The sequence below is a fragment of the Tribolium castaneum genome, chromosome 4 (genome assembly GCF_031307605.1).
Source record: "Tribolium castaneum strain GA2 chromosome 4, icTriCast1.1, whole genome shotgun sequence".
Lineage (NCBI taxonomy): Eukaryota > Metazoa > Arthropoda > Insecta > Coleoptera > Tenebrionidae > Tribolium > Tribolium castaneum.
The window spans coordinates 8,233,627-8,248,332 of record NC_087397.1 but is presented as its reverse complement, the minus strand read 5'-3'; the positions used below and the strand labels follow the sequence as shown (position 1 = coordinate 8,248,332).

Sequence of the window (14,706 nt, the reverse complement as noted above, 5' to 3'; positions counted from 1 at the left end):
GGACTTGATATTTTAAATTCTTCGCTTATAGATTTCGGATAATTAGTTTTAAATCTAAAAGTAGATAATGAAAAAAATATAAACTTCAGCTTTTACAATAATTACTATATCATCTGTTGAGGGTTTATGATAAATTGTTGTAAATTCTTCAAAATCTTTTGGTAAAAAATGTTAACCGCCCAGTAATTAAGGTTTTGGATATGAATTTTTACCTATTTCAATTAAACAAATCCACTTTTTTTATAAAAGATGTATAAATGTGTTTTAACTATTAGAAATGTATATATTGTTTGTAAACTATTGGATATAAATTTTTTGGGGAAAATGATTGTAACGATAAATTAATAATCAAATACAACTGGATATTTATAAAATTTTTGATTCATAAATTTACAAGAAAAAAACGTTAGACAGGAAATAAGATCAGAAAAATAATCAGAATGAATATTATTTTTTATTATACATAAAACAAACTACATACTTAAACTAAAAAAGTCATACACCTAAATAAATTTTTAATTGCAGTTTTTAAGCCAAACCTAACGCTATGAACATCATAAAAAACGCTATGAACATCATAAAACGATCCAACATGTATGAGGTTTAATGTACCCATACCCAAATGTCAATTATACCCCGCTCCTCATCGGTGTCTATCGCGGCGGTCAAGCGCCCCACGGTAAAAATATCAAAATAACCTCCAAGGGATGGGGGCGGTTCCAGTCGCAGATAGATGTTAATAAGGGAAACCCACTCGAAGGTGCCCGCGGGAATTTGGGTGAGGAGGTGGTCCACCTCCTCTTCGGTTAACCCAGCGTGGTTAACAACCAAATCTGGGTTATAGTCCCCATAGTAACCTGCGGGATGTTCTGTAACAAAAGAAAGAGAAATTTAATAAATAGATTACATTAATTTATTAAGACTGATGATGAAGTGTTGTAATTAAATTTCAAACAATTGATTCGGAAAAAATTTAAAATAAAATAATGTAAAAATTATTTCTACTTACTAGACATGATGGTTGTGTTGACTGTTGATATTTCAATAAAAATTATTTCACACACTAAAAGTTGATCCCTTTATACTTTTTGTAATCTTAACTAGAGTGGAGAGGGCAGGTTAATGAAGTAGGAGAAGGAAACGAGATTAAAACTTTAAACGTTTATTTCGGTAAATTCTGAATTACATAATTATAAATAAACCGTACATTATTAAGACTACAGATACATATTTTAGTTTTTAAGTAATGATGCATACATAACGGAAGTTGTGGTTGCAATTTTGGACAAGAGTTTGCTTCCTCCAAATTGATGATCCTAGGGTAAAAGTCCTTTGAATCGAAAAATTGTCTTAAAAAATCCTCTTTAACGCTTCCTTTTACGTAAATAATATCGATAACATCATCGATAATATTTTCTTCTAGTATGTTATAAATATTTTCATAGTCGATATTTCCACTGTTGTAACGTAATAGATGATGATTTAATTCTAAATATTTCACTTGTTTTTTTACATCTGCACTTAGTTGACGAAACGGCACCGGTGATTTAAACAAATAGTGACCAGTTCGATGTCCATCAAATATTGTTAATTCTTTAACGATGAATTCAGGTATATAAAATCCTTGAACATCAATCACTACTACCTTCATGTTGAACACTTAAATCTAGACTGAAAAATTTGTTCACGATGAGCAGAATTTAAGATCTCCTTTAAAATATTTTTCATTTGATTAATTCTAAACTTAAACCTTTCTCTGTCTGCAGCGCATTGTATCCAATAGTTTCCTTTTCTAGCATCTTGATAAGCATATGACCAAACTATTAGATTATGTACTTCCGGAGCACTATCACTTATAGTAACACTTTTTTTCATCCTTATATCAGTTGTCTAATTATTCCTGTTAACGGATAGTACTGCATTATTCTATCATGAATGATAATACAATAAGCTCTTGTATCGGCTGGGAAATTATTATCGCTTTCAAATTCTAAGCTGATATCAATGGTGGAACTTCGAATTGCTTCGTTTTGCTTGGAACAGTCTAATACAAATATCGGTCTTTTTGTATAATCTGTATAGCTTAATATAGGTTCAGCACGATCTTTTCCATTAAATTCCTTATAAAAATCAACGTAAGCTTGATATGCTTCTAAATATTTATTTTTAGCAAATTGTAGTTTCCATGTTTCATATGGATAAACATTTGAATTCAACCATAAACGTACGCTTCTTACATCACAATGATCAAATAGAGTAACATCAGACTTTGGATTATTTTTTCGGTTTGTTTGAAAGCAAACGATAATAAATCTTGGTCTTTCTAATTGAGTAGATGTTTTAACTCTCCAGATGTCGTTATTAGTTTGTCGAACTGATGGAAGTTCATGAATTTCCCATTTTCTGAACGGTAACGATATAACACGATCTTTGTTGATCCCTTCTAATATAGTTAATTTAATTTCATCATTTGGGTAAACATGTTTTGCTTTTAATTCAATATTGTTAATCTTAAGTGTCGCTTTTCTCGTTCCGGTAGAAATGAAACAATTAGCATCGTTACGACTTCGTATTAATCGAAGTTTTTGATGACCGCTAACTATCCGATGATAATCAAATGGTAAATTTAACAGATAAGATAAAGGGATTCTAAATGAAAACGTATTATCAGTTTCATTAAATGTCTTCAGTTGTTGACTTTCTTGATCATTCCATCCAGCGAGAGTTAATGCTCTTACTTCATCTTTGCCATAACATAGAAAAGTTTTGATTGTAGATACTGTTCCGACTTCACGTACACTATCTAACTCAACATTATTCAATTCATAGCTTACATTCTCAAATAAATATGCTGCTGCATTATTAGTCAAGGTTACATTTCCACCGCCAGTTTCCGGTACCGGATCTGGTATGAACTCACCGTCCACTTGTATAAATGATTCAAAGAGAGAAATCCAAATATCTCTCTGATTAATTATAATTTCGATTTCATCATTGTTATCGAAAGATCTTACTTGCGGACTATATGTATGTTCTTCCTCTTTACTTATGCTGTCGTCTATTTCCGGTGAACTGTAAACCTGAAGTTTGCTGGCGGACATTATATCCTAACGATTTAAGAATCTGCACGCTCTGATGTGATAATGTCGACTGATGACAAGATACTGACTGATAATTTGATGGATTGTATGATTTTTTATATTGATTTTGAAACACTAAACCCATGTTTATGCTTCTTTTTTCAGAGCAAGACGAATATTGATTGTTTGACCGTTAAAATCTATAGGACAATGGTCTTGATCAACAATATCAATAGTTAGGTTAGGTATATTGGATCTATTAATGATAGGTAAATAAATAGGATTTAATGGTTCCACAAAAATCTGTTCGGCTGGACTAACACTTAAAGCAGTTTCATAAAGAGTATGAGATTCTTTGTTTTTGTAGAAAGAACCTCTTACAATATTACACTCGATACGTATTGTATTAACCTTAATTATGTTAACAGGTAAATCACTTTCATGTAATTGTCTTGCTTTAAGTTTCCTTTTAGAAAAACCTAACAATTTACCAATACTATCTTCGTGAGCGAAATTAATGTCGTAAATACTAAATATCTCACACTTTAATGTGTTTTCGTTAGCCTTCAATGAAAATGTATTCTGTTTTTGAGCATCAGTTGCAGATCGTCCACTAAGAATAATTTGTATATATTTTTCTATAGCAGCTATTTCATAAGCACCTTTCGGAAATGTTATCACTTTTTCTTCAGTAGTGTTCGGAGCAAAATAATAAAATTTATTTGTACCCTCTTCTATATTTGGTATATTATTGTTAGTATAAAAACCGATTAAAGCTATAGAATAATTCGAATTTTCTTCAAGGTCAATGGGTGGCTCATAGTGTTCAGACAGCGTACTTTCAACACCTGTTAGGGAGAATGTCTTATACATGACTGAATAAAATACATGATTATCTCATCTTTTATTATGTAAAAACATCAAACATAAATGTCCGCAATTATATGATAAAAATTGATAACGATCATGATTAAAGTAAATATTACAATTTCCTAAGTATCGTACTAATTCTAGAGGTGGCTTTAGATTTCCATAACTATCAAAATAATCAACCTGTTTATTTGTTTTTCTATAACAAACCCAATGAGTTCCGGATCCTTTTTTAGAGTCCAAATTAATGATAGCACATTCTGTCTTATCAGGTTTCATATGAATTAATTCATCTCTCATAAAAACGCCTTTAAATTTGGGTAGTTTTAATAATTTAGCATATCTTCTTAAATCATTATCAGTTAGTGCCCTATTAGGCAGTTTTATTGGTAGTTTTTTGGAAATTTACGTAAATACAATCCATAACCTCGTGGTTGCTTTCGAAGATATAAACCACTTCCCGCCTTCCCGATAGCGATATCTTCCAGTACTTTATTATGACGTTTATTCTCATCTAATTTCTGTTTCGCTGCTTTAGCATCATTTACAGCTTTAGTTATAGCAGCAGCACCTCCGCCCATAGCCCCTAAGGCACTAAGTCCTCCAAAAATTAATGGTAACAATGGTAAAAATCCTCCTGTTTTTATAGGTATAATACGAGGAATTTTTATACGCTTACGACCTCCAGATTTTCTAACTGCTATACGAGCAGCTGATAATGCAGATTTTATATTATCATATCCCTTATTTTCTAAATTTGATAAAAGAGCTTTATGAAAAGGTTGTTGTTTTTTCTGTGTCCTCTTTCTAGATTTCTTTGTCTTCCTTTTCGATTTTTTCCTTTGGATTCCCATACCTAATTTCCTTTTGACTTTCATTGCGTTAGTTACAAACCAGGCACTTGCTTTTTCACCAAATGAAGCGTCTTTAGACTTAACACGTGACCATGCACTATCTTCTAAAATTCGATCCGCTTGATGTCTATCTTTTAAATCGTTGGAATTAGCGTAAGCTATATCGTGCGTTTTACAAAAGCTGTCAAGCTTGTTTATTCCAGGATCACCTCGTTCTAACCGTTTCTTAAGTTTTGTACCAGGTCCGCAATATTGATATCCTGGTAAATGTAATTCAAAAGGTAATTTATTGATTGCAGTATTTAATAGTCCTTCCCCTTTGAAAGACAACATTTAACTGAACTTTTTTCCCTATATAAACCTTCTTATAAATGTTTTTAATTTAGTATGAAAATGAAAGTGTTAAAGCAAAAATTACAATTACCTATCATAAATCATGATTATAATAATGTTGATAATAAACATAAAATGTCTCATCGACATGGTACACTTTTACCCGAATCAATACGTTGTATAATTTGTGGACCTTCTGGTGGAGGAAAAAACTAACATATTATTGTCTTTATTGTTTGATCCCAACGGATTGAAATTTGAAAACATATATATTTATTGTAAATCATTATATCAACCGAAGTATAAACTGCTTAGTGATGTGCTACAAAAAATTAAAGGAATGGAATATAACCAGTATGAACATAATGAAGACGTGCTAGATCCAAAAGATGCAAAAAATAACTCTATTTTTATATTTGATGATGTCATAATGTGTAATCAAGCTAAGATAAGGGATTACTTTTGCATGGGCCGGCATAAAAATATTGATAGTTTCTATCTCTGTCAAACATATACAAAAATACCGAAACATTTAATTCGAGATAATGCAAATTTATTGGTAATATTAAAACAAGATCTGTTAAATTTAAAACATGTATATGAAGATCATGTTGGTGCTGATATGAAATTCGAACAATTCTGTGAAATATGTCAGGAATGTTGGAAAAACCAATATGGTTTTTTGGTTATATGTAAAGATAATGAATTAAATAAGGGTCGATATAGAAAAGGGTTTGATCATTTTATTCAAGTGTAGAGTGATATCTATTTGAGAACGTTTCCAGACCGGTTAATATCAGTTTCACAGCGGTTAGTATCGGTGCGATATCGGTTAATACCGGTTCCAAAGCGGTTAGTATCGGTTAGATACCGGTTAGAGACCGGTTAATATCGGTCTCAGACCGGTTAGTATCGGTGTGATATTGGTTAATACCGGTTCCAGAGCGGTTATTATCGGATAGAGACCGGTTAATATCGGTTTCAGACCGGTTAATGTCTGTTAAAAAGCAGTTCCTGATCGGTTTGAGATCGGTTAATATCAGTTTGAGACCCGTTATAATAGCAGTCGAATAAGAAGTTATATAAACAATAATTCTGATTTGTTCGGTTAGTTTATAACATTAAGCGGTAATGATGGGTACCAAACCAGATCAAAACCTTAAAAGACATATATTAAAAGCAGCTGATTCAATTCGAAAGAAGTATAAAGCCATAAAGTTAAACAGCAGTGAAGCGGATGAGTCAATTAAAAAGCTTTTTCAGCCTGTTATAAATCCTTTAGAAGAAATTTCAATAAAATTGGAGAAGCAATCTCCACCACCACAGCAACAACAACAAAAACAACACAAAAGACCAAAACATCATATTCAAAAGCAAAGGAAACAATTTCTTAAACTACCAAAAAAAAGAAAAGATTAAACAAGAACTTGAACTACCAGTTGAAGAAACATATGAACCTAGTACATCACTGCGACAACCAGAAGAAATATATGAGTCATTACCAGAAATAAAAGAAGAAGATGAAGAAACCAAATCTGACACTATGGATGATTTAATTAATAGCAGACATATTTTAGATGAATTTTTAGAACAATATCCTCCAGTTGCGAGAAATGCAATAGAAGCAGTTTTAGAGAAAACCAGTGATCAGACATTTGGTCCTAGATATAATTCAAAAGAGAATAAACTATTTATGGGTAAACATGAATTAATAATCAGTCAAAATGGTGATTTAATTTTAGATAATGAATCATTTCCTGGTACTCCTGGTTTATACAGACTAATATTTTTTAAAAACCCTGAAGATAAATACACTCAAATTACAAAAGAGGATCGGTCAGCATACAAAAAAATACTTGAAATTTCTAATACACATAGAAAAAATAATGATCCCACAAAACAACTAAAAGGTCATAGAGGTGTAAAATATACTCAAATTGTGCAACCAATGTTTACTTCATTTCCTAAATCTCCGTTTATTGGTGAAGGATTATTCACTAATAAACGTGTAGAATATGTTTACTGGGATGACATAAATGAATTAGTGTCACGTCTAGCATTATTACATGCAGCGACAAAAGCGGGTAACAATTCCCATCTGAATGAAATTTTTATCAATAGAAGAAGAATTAAAGGAATGTGGTGTAATATATTAGGCTTAAGTTTTTTTCTGGTTAATCCTCAGTGTTGAAATGCCCATTGATCTATTCGGACGTAAAGTGTTATCAGCATCAAGTGCATTTTTTAAATCTACACCATCACCTTTTGTTTTCACTGCTGATGGTGACCTTGATTTAAAACATCATAGAATCTGTAACATTAATGATCCAACAGAAGACAAAGATTGTGCGAATAAGGTATATATTGATTTAGTAAGTAAACAAATATACCAAAAGATGGAAGGAGTAATAGCTGCTTTAACGGATTTAAATAATAATGTTCATAAAGCAGATGCTATATGGATGGATAAATTTAATCAGTTAAACTTAACCATGAATGTTAAGTACAAAATACTTGATGAAAAAATTGATAATATAATTGCTACAATTCCTCACACGATTGAATCAGAATTGCATAACAAACATTTAAGTATAAATTATGAAATCGATAACAAGTGGAAAAAATTTATGAATAATTCAAATGAGATAACCAGACGAATAAAAAAACTTGAAGAACGCTTTGAAGGAATCGATAGTATTAAGATAAAACCAGAAACCATTTCCAAACGTTCTAAAGCAGGTGATACAGATCAACTTGAAAATGTACCTATATCAAAGAAAAGGAAAGTAACAGATTCATATGAAAATAGTGAAAGATAGAACCCATGCCTCATAATAAAAACAAGTGTCCCTCCAGGTCAAATGTCAGATCGTCATGGAAATTGTAGAGAAGTGTACCGTAAATAAGCAATGGTTCGACTAAAGCAAGTTAGTGATGTAAAGCAAAAATTGGTAAACGAGATATTTAAACCTGCACGCAGGAATTTTAAACGAAGACGTACTATAATTAAAGGATTGGATGATTTATGGCAAGTAGATTTAGCAGAAATGCAAAATTTATCTTATCATAATAATGGATTTAAATATATTTTAGTCGTAATCGACTGTTTTTCTAAATTTTTATGGACCAGACCACTGAAATCGAAATCAGCTAATGAGGTTAGCAGAGCTATGGAATCAATACTGAAGAATGAAAAAGAACGAATACCAAAGAATTTACAGTCAGATCAAGGAAAGGAATTTTATAATACCACTTTTCAGGATTTGATGAGACGTTATAATATTAATCACTATAGTACGTACAGCGTTAAAAAAGCAGCCAATTGCTGAACGAGTTATACGTACTTTAAAATCCAAAATTTATCGATATTTTACGTTATTTGCGACACATAAATGGATAAATAAATTGCAAGAGATAACCAAAAATTATAATACTACAATACATCGAACAACAGGAAGGAAACCCACAGAGATAAACGCTTCGAATCAAGGAGACATAACAGCATATGATCATCTAAAGATTGTTGATAAAAACAGAAAAAAATTTAAAGTCGGAGATTTCGTAAGAATTAGCAAAGAAAAGATGTTATTTGAAAAAGGATATACACCCAATTGGTCAACGGAAATTTTTAAAATCAGTAAGATTAATCTAACCAATCCTGTAACATTTCTGCTAGAAGATAAAGAAGGTCAACCAATCAAAGGAGCTTTTTATATTTGGGAATTATCAAAAACTCAATATCCTGACGTCTATTTAGTTGAGAAAGTGATTCGACGTAAAGGAACTAAATTATTTGTGAAATGGTTAGGTTTACCAGATAATCAGAATAGTTGGATTGAAATGAAAGATATTACCTAATAAATAAGAAATATATATACGATATAATTATTTAACGTCTAATTTAGTTCCATTTAAGATGGCAACGAGTGTAGAACCTGTTATAAAAAAAGTGCTGCATTTTGAAAAAAACCATAAGCGATATTCGATTACTAATGAAACTGGAACTACTGAAATTAGGACCGTGCCAGTTGATGGATATATTTCATAAATTACCGGAAACATATCAACAAGATCATGATATAAAGCTGAATCTACCATGTTTACAACATTATTATAACAGTTTTGACGAAGATCAGTTTGATGGTCCTCCTTCATCAATAAATAATTGTGTTTCGTGTATTTTAGATGATACAGGAAGCCAACAACAACAACAACAACAACAACAACAACAACAACAACAACAACAACAACCCACTGCGTTTCAAGTGTAATGCCTCTTTTGAACTCATCACTCATCTTGTTTGTTACTCTTATACAAAATGTGTTGTACGTGCAAAAACCGTTAGATGTTGTAGATATGTACATCGTCTTCACTAGTGAAAGTCCTAACAACACAAGATGGTCTCCTCTCTGGAAAAGTTTATTTTTCAAACGATGTTGATTACCAATGGAAGAAGATGAATCTGGGTTATTTGAGCAATACTGCAATAGAAATATTTAAATATGAAAATGTTTCTATAGCAAACTCTGTAATATATTTTAAATTAAGACTAGTTTTTTACCAATAGTAATTATATTGATACTGACTGGAAGAGACTTATACTTAATGATCATGATGTAGTTTCAATAAAAAATTGTTTTAATCATGTTCCTACCTTTTTAGCAATGTTTGGAATTGTTTGTACATGTTGGATCGTTTTTATGATGTTCATAGCGTTAGGTTTGGCTTAAAAACTGCAATTAAAATTTATTTAGGTGTATGACTTTGTTAGTTTAAGTATGTAGTTTGTTTTATGTCTAATAAAAAATAATATTCATTCTGATTATTTTTGTTATCATATTTCCTGTCTAACGTTTTTTTCCTTAAAAACGTTAAATTTTTATCAGTTATATTTTGAATTTTTTGAATTTTTACGTAAGGAACCACAATATCCGGTTGCAAAGTTTATGGAATATAAAATCATATCGCATCAATGATTAATTCATTTCTACTTCGACTGTCCGTGTATGAAAGTAATCATGTTCAAGTGCTCTCAATGCGATAACAAGTTTACTCGCAAAGATGCTTTAACACGTCATGTAAAAAAACATAGTAAGTAAATACATTTTACGTTATAGAAATTGTTTTAATTAAGAGCATTTTTAAGGTGATAAATTATCTAAACTCACTTGCACCGATGTAAAACGTCATTTACGAGATTTGATAACTATAGGCGTCATATTACAAATTCATCATTGTGTTCAATGGATTCGGATGATATGACTCCTAAAAAAGCCCGCCTGACAACTAGAACACCTTTACAAGGTATTTTTGTAAATATTCTTTATATTATTATTATTATAACTTGTTTTTGTTTTTAGAAGTTACTACTAACGCTCCATCATGTTCATTTCATCAATTTTGTGAAATATGCAATAGTCACTACAGAGGATCCAGATTAAACCATTTACGTTCTTTAAAACATAAAAGTGTCATCTCCGCCAAAATTAATGATGATGATGATTTCGTTGAAGAATATCAAGTTGCCTTCAAATCAAGAATTACCTCATACCGATTGAAAAATTCACAACTAGATGACTTGGAAGTGTGCAATTTTTTTGAAAGAAATCAAGATAAACTTATCACTTTAATAACTAGAAAACTGAGAGAATTTAACCAACTTAAAATTAATTTCGAACTTTTTGCTAAATATATTTTACCTTCTAAAGACATTATCGAAATCAAATCATTCAACACTAAAAATATCATCATTTCAATATCGACAAATATTAAGGTAGAACTGGAAGAAATATGTGGCGTCATAAAAAACAAAATGAGTGAATTCTTGGAAAAAGATAGTGGTAAGTAATATCAATTTTATTTATAAACATATTATTGTATTAAATTTTTAGGTTGGATTTTAATGGAAATTTTGTTTTTGGAACTTAATATCAACAAATTCAATCCACCTACGTGCATCAACATATATACCATTACCGAAGGACATAGCGAAGCGGAGAGCGGTTATCAATATTCATAATGATGATAATGAATGTTTCAAATGGTCTGTTTTGGCACACCTTCATTCAACTGAAGTAAATGTTAATCGACATCGAGTTGATGCTTATCGTGAGTTTGAAGAGGAATTAGATTTTACAGATATTTCATTTCCGGTTAAATTAACTGATATTTTTAAATTTGAAGCACTTAATAATATTAGTGTAAATGTCTATGGAACAGAGCAGCGTTTTGATCATGAAAAAAGGTAAATGGGTATCAGATATTATAGGTCCCTTTTATTTAACTTCTAAAGAAACGAGACATTCATGTAAATTTATTACTTATCGTAGACGATGAAAGAATGATCAAACATTACTGTCTGATAAGCAACATTTCTCGATTAATAAGTTCACAACTTTCCAAACATAATCATGCTAAATTTATATGTAACGGTTGTCTATTATTTTTTTCGAGTGAACAAAAATTAGTTAAACATCGTAAGTATGCTTGTAATGAAGTTGTCACTACATTACCAACTTCTGATCTGATTATAAATAAATTTGGTAAAGAAGTGCCTGGTAATGAATTAACATTTCAAAATTTTGATAAATCTCTTAAAGTTCCTTTTGTATTTTATTTCGATTTTGAATCTATTTTAAAACCTTTACGCAATGATAATTCAGCCGATAATATCCGTACAATTGTTACACATTTACATGAACCATATAGTTTCGGATATTACATAAAATGTGCATATAATGATAATTTATCAATTTATCGGACTTATCGAGGAAAAGATGCTCCTAAAATTTTTGTGAAATGGTTGCAAGATGATGTAAATAGACTTTATCACGATCACCTCAAACATATCGTACCACTTGAAATGACTCCGTTAGATGAATTGGTTTTTCAAATATCTACCCATTGTCATTTATGTAAAGAACCTTTCAAAACAGATTACGGAAGTCTAAATTGTGATAGAGTTCGTAATCATTGTCACTTAACAGGTGAATTTTTAGGACCTGCACATTCTATTTGTAATTTAAATTATAAGATTCCAAAATATATCCCTGTTTTTTGTCATAATTTAACTAATTATGATAGTCATTTATTTATTAAAGCTTTAGCAACAGAAAAGACCATCATTAATTGCATTGCTCAAACTAAAGAAAAGTATATTACATTTTCAAAAAAAATTTTAGTTGATAAGGTCCATGAACACGACTACAAATACAGTTGACAATATTTTTATAACGCTTAGATTCGTAGATTCGTTCCGTTTCCTTTCTTTTTCATTAGATAAATTATCTCAGACTTTAACTTCTAATGAATGTCTAACCATTCGGAAACACTTTCCGGACGATAACCAATTTAATTTGATAAGACAAAAAGGTGTTTTTTCCATATTCATATTTGGATTGTTTTAATAAGTTAGATGATACCAGTTTACCATTGATTCAACAATTTTATGATAATCTTAATAAAACTGATATCAGTGAACATGATTATGAGCGAGCACAGGAAGTCTGGAATCTATTTGATTGCAAAACGTTAGGTGATTATTCCGACATTTATTTAAAGTCTGATGTTTTGTTACTAACAGACATTTTTGAAAATTTCAGAAAGGTTTGTCTCAAAATTTATGAACTAGATCCAGCTCATTACTTAACAGCACCTTCATTAGGCTGGGATGCTATGTTAAAAATGACTGGAATTAAATTCGAATTGTTAACTGATATAGACATGGTACATTTCTTTCGAAAATCTATTAGAGGAGGACTTTGTCAATGTTCAAAACGTAAAGCAGTAGCAAATAATAAGTTTTTATCAAATCATGATCCTTCTAAACCAACTTCTTTTATAATGTACCTTGATGCAACCAACTTGTATGGAGCAGCAATGTCTGAATATTTACCTTATAGCGGTTTTCGATGGGAAGATCCTAATGAATTCAATGATAACCTAATTCTCAATTTGACAATGTAGGTTATATATTCGAAGTTGATTTAGAATATCCTTCTGAATTACATAATCTTCACAACGATTTACCATTTTGTCCTGAAAAATTTATTCCTCCCTCTAGTAAAACTGAGAAACTTTGCGCAACCTTGAACAATAAAGTACACTATGTTTTACATTATCGAAATTTAAGACAAGCTATACAAGGTGGTTTAAAATTAATTAATATTCACCGTGTTTTAAGTTTTAATCAATCACCATGGTTGAAAACATATATTGATTTAAATACAGAAATGCGTAACAAATCAAAAAACGCGTTAGAAAAAGATGTATTTAAATTAATGAATAATTCAGTTTTTGGTAAAACCATGGAATCAATTGATAAAAGAGTAAACGTGAAATTGGTAACATCATGGAATAATATAGGTAGAAAACCAGGTGCTGAAAGTTTAATTGCACGACCAAATTTTAAAAATTCATCTATCTTTACACCAAATTTTGTAGCTATTCAATTAGAGAACGAAAAAGTTTTCTACAATAAACCTCTGTATGTAGGTTTTACTATTCTAGATATCAGTAAAACTATTATGTATGATTTTTATTATAATTTCATAAAACTTAAATACGGTAACAATGCAACGCTTTTGTATACCGATACTGATAGTTTAGTAATTGAAATTTTTTGTGAAAATATTTATGATGATATTAAATCTAATATAGAGCGTTTTGATACTTCAAATTATAAAGCAGAAAATATTCATGGAATACCTGTATCGTCTTCTGTCATCGGGAAGATGAAAGATGAATATAAAGGACGTGTAATATCAGAATTTTTAGGAACAGGTGCTAAAGCATATTGTGTGGATGTTGAAGGTGAATTATCTAAAAAAGCTAAGGGTATTAAACACAATGTAATTACAAGTGAATTACATAAAATTGACTACCAAAACGCAGTTACTGTTCCAAACACTGAAATTATTAAAGAAATGAATATCTTTCGTTCGAAGCTTCATAACATTTACACAGAATTAAAGAAAAAAATTGCTTTATCTTTCAAAGATGATAAACGTTACATCTTAAACAATTCTGAAGGTAGAACATTATCTTGGGGTCATAAAAATATTCTTCCTCAAACTCAGGAATAATATTTAATTTGTATTGTAGTTATTGTATTATAATGTTTATGTATTATAATATGTATGTATGTATGTACTTATATTTAGATGTAATAAACAATTAAAGTAATTTATTGTTTTTATTATTATCCATTAACCAAATAGCTTATGTGAATTTGTTTCAGGTTTCCAAAATAGACAGCACTATCCACTCTACCTACCTGAGGTTCGACTCCCCATGGAAGGAACAACAACAACAACAACTTTTTTTGCATTATATTTTAAACAAATAACAAAATAAACTTGGTGCGCAACAGACAAGTTAGGCAAACAACATTACAAAAATAAAAAACTACATATACTAGGTTTTTTTTCCTTATCGATAAAATAATGACTTTCCTTTATTAGTTATTAGTGACAAGCGCGATGATTTTCTGATATTTTGCTTAACTCAATACAGCATGTATTGTATATATACTTCATGTATTCAAAATTGCACATTTCAAAAATCATAT

At 30.3% G+C, this 14,706-nt stretch overlaps 1 protein-coding gene and 1 long non-coding RNA gene across 4 annotated transcripts in view; both read left to right on the top strand.

Moving 5' to 3' along the window:
• The window catches only part of LOC663610 (cytochrome P450 6BS1), a 106,535-nt gene that overhangs the window by 40,325 nt on the left and 51,504 nt on the right, over positions 1–14,706 (top strand). The gene's annotated exons all lie outside the window — the stretch shown is intronic.
• LOC135265908 (uncharacterized) lies at positions 10,318–14,552 on the top strand. Of its 3 annotated transcripts, none has more exons than XR_010333773.1 (4): positions 10,318–10,442; positions 10,499–10,978; positions 11,030–11,212; positions 14,377–14,552. It is a non-coding gene; the product is annotated as an uncharacterized LOC135265908 (long non-coding RNA). The 3 variants fall into 3 exon arrangements; XR_010333772.1 differs by having other exon boundaries at positions 11,030–11,246; XR_010333771.1 differs by lacking the exon at positions 14,377–14,552 and having other exon boundaries at positions 11,030–11,384.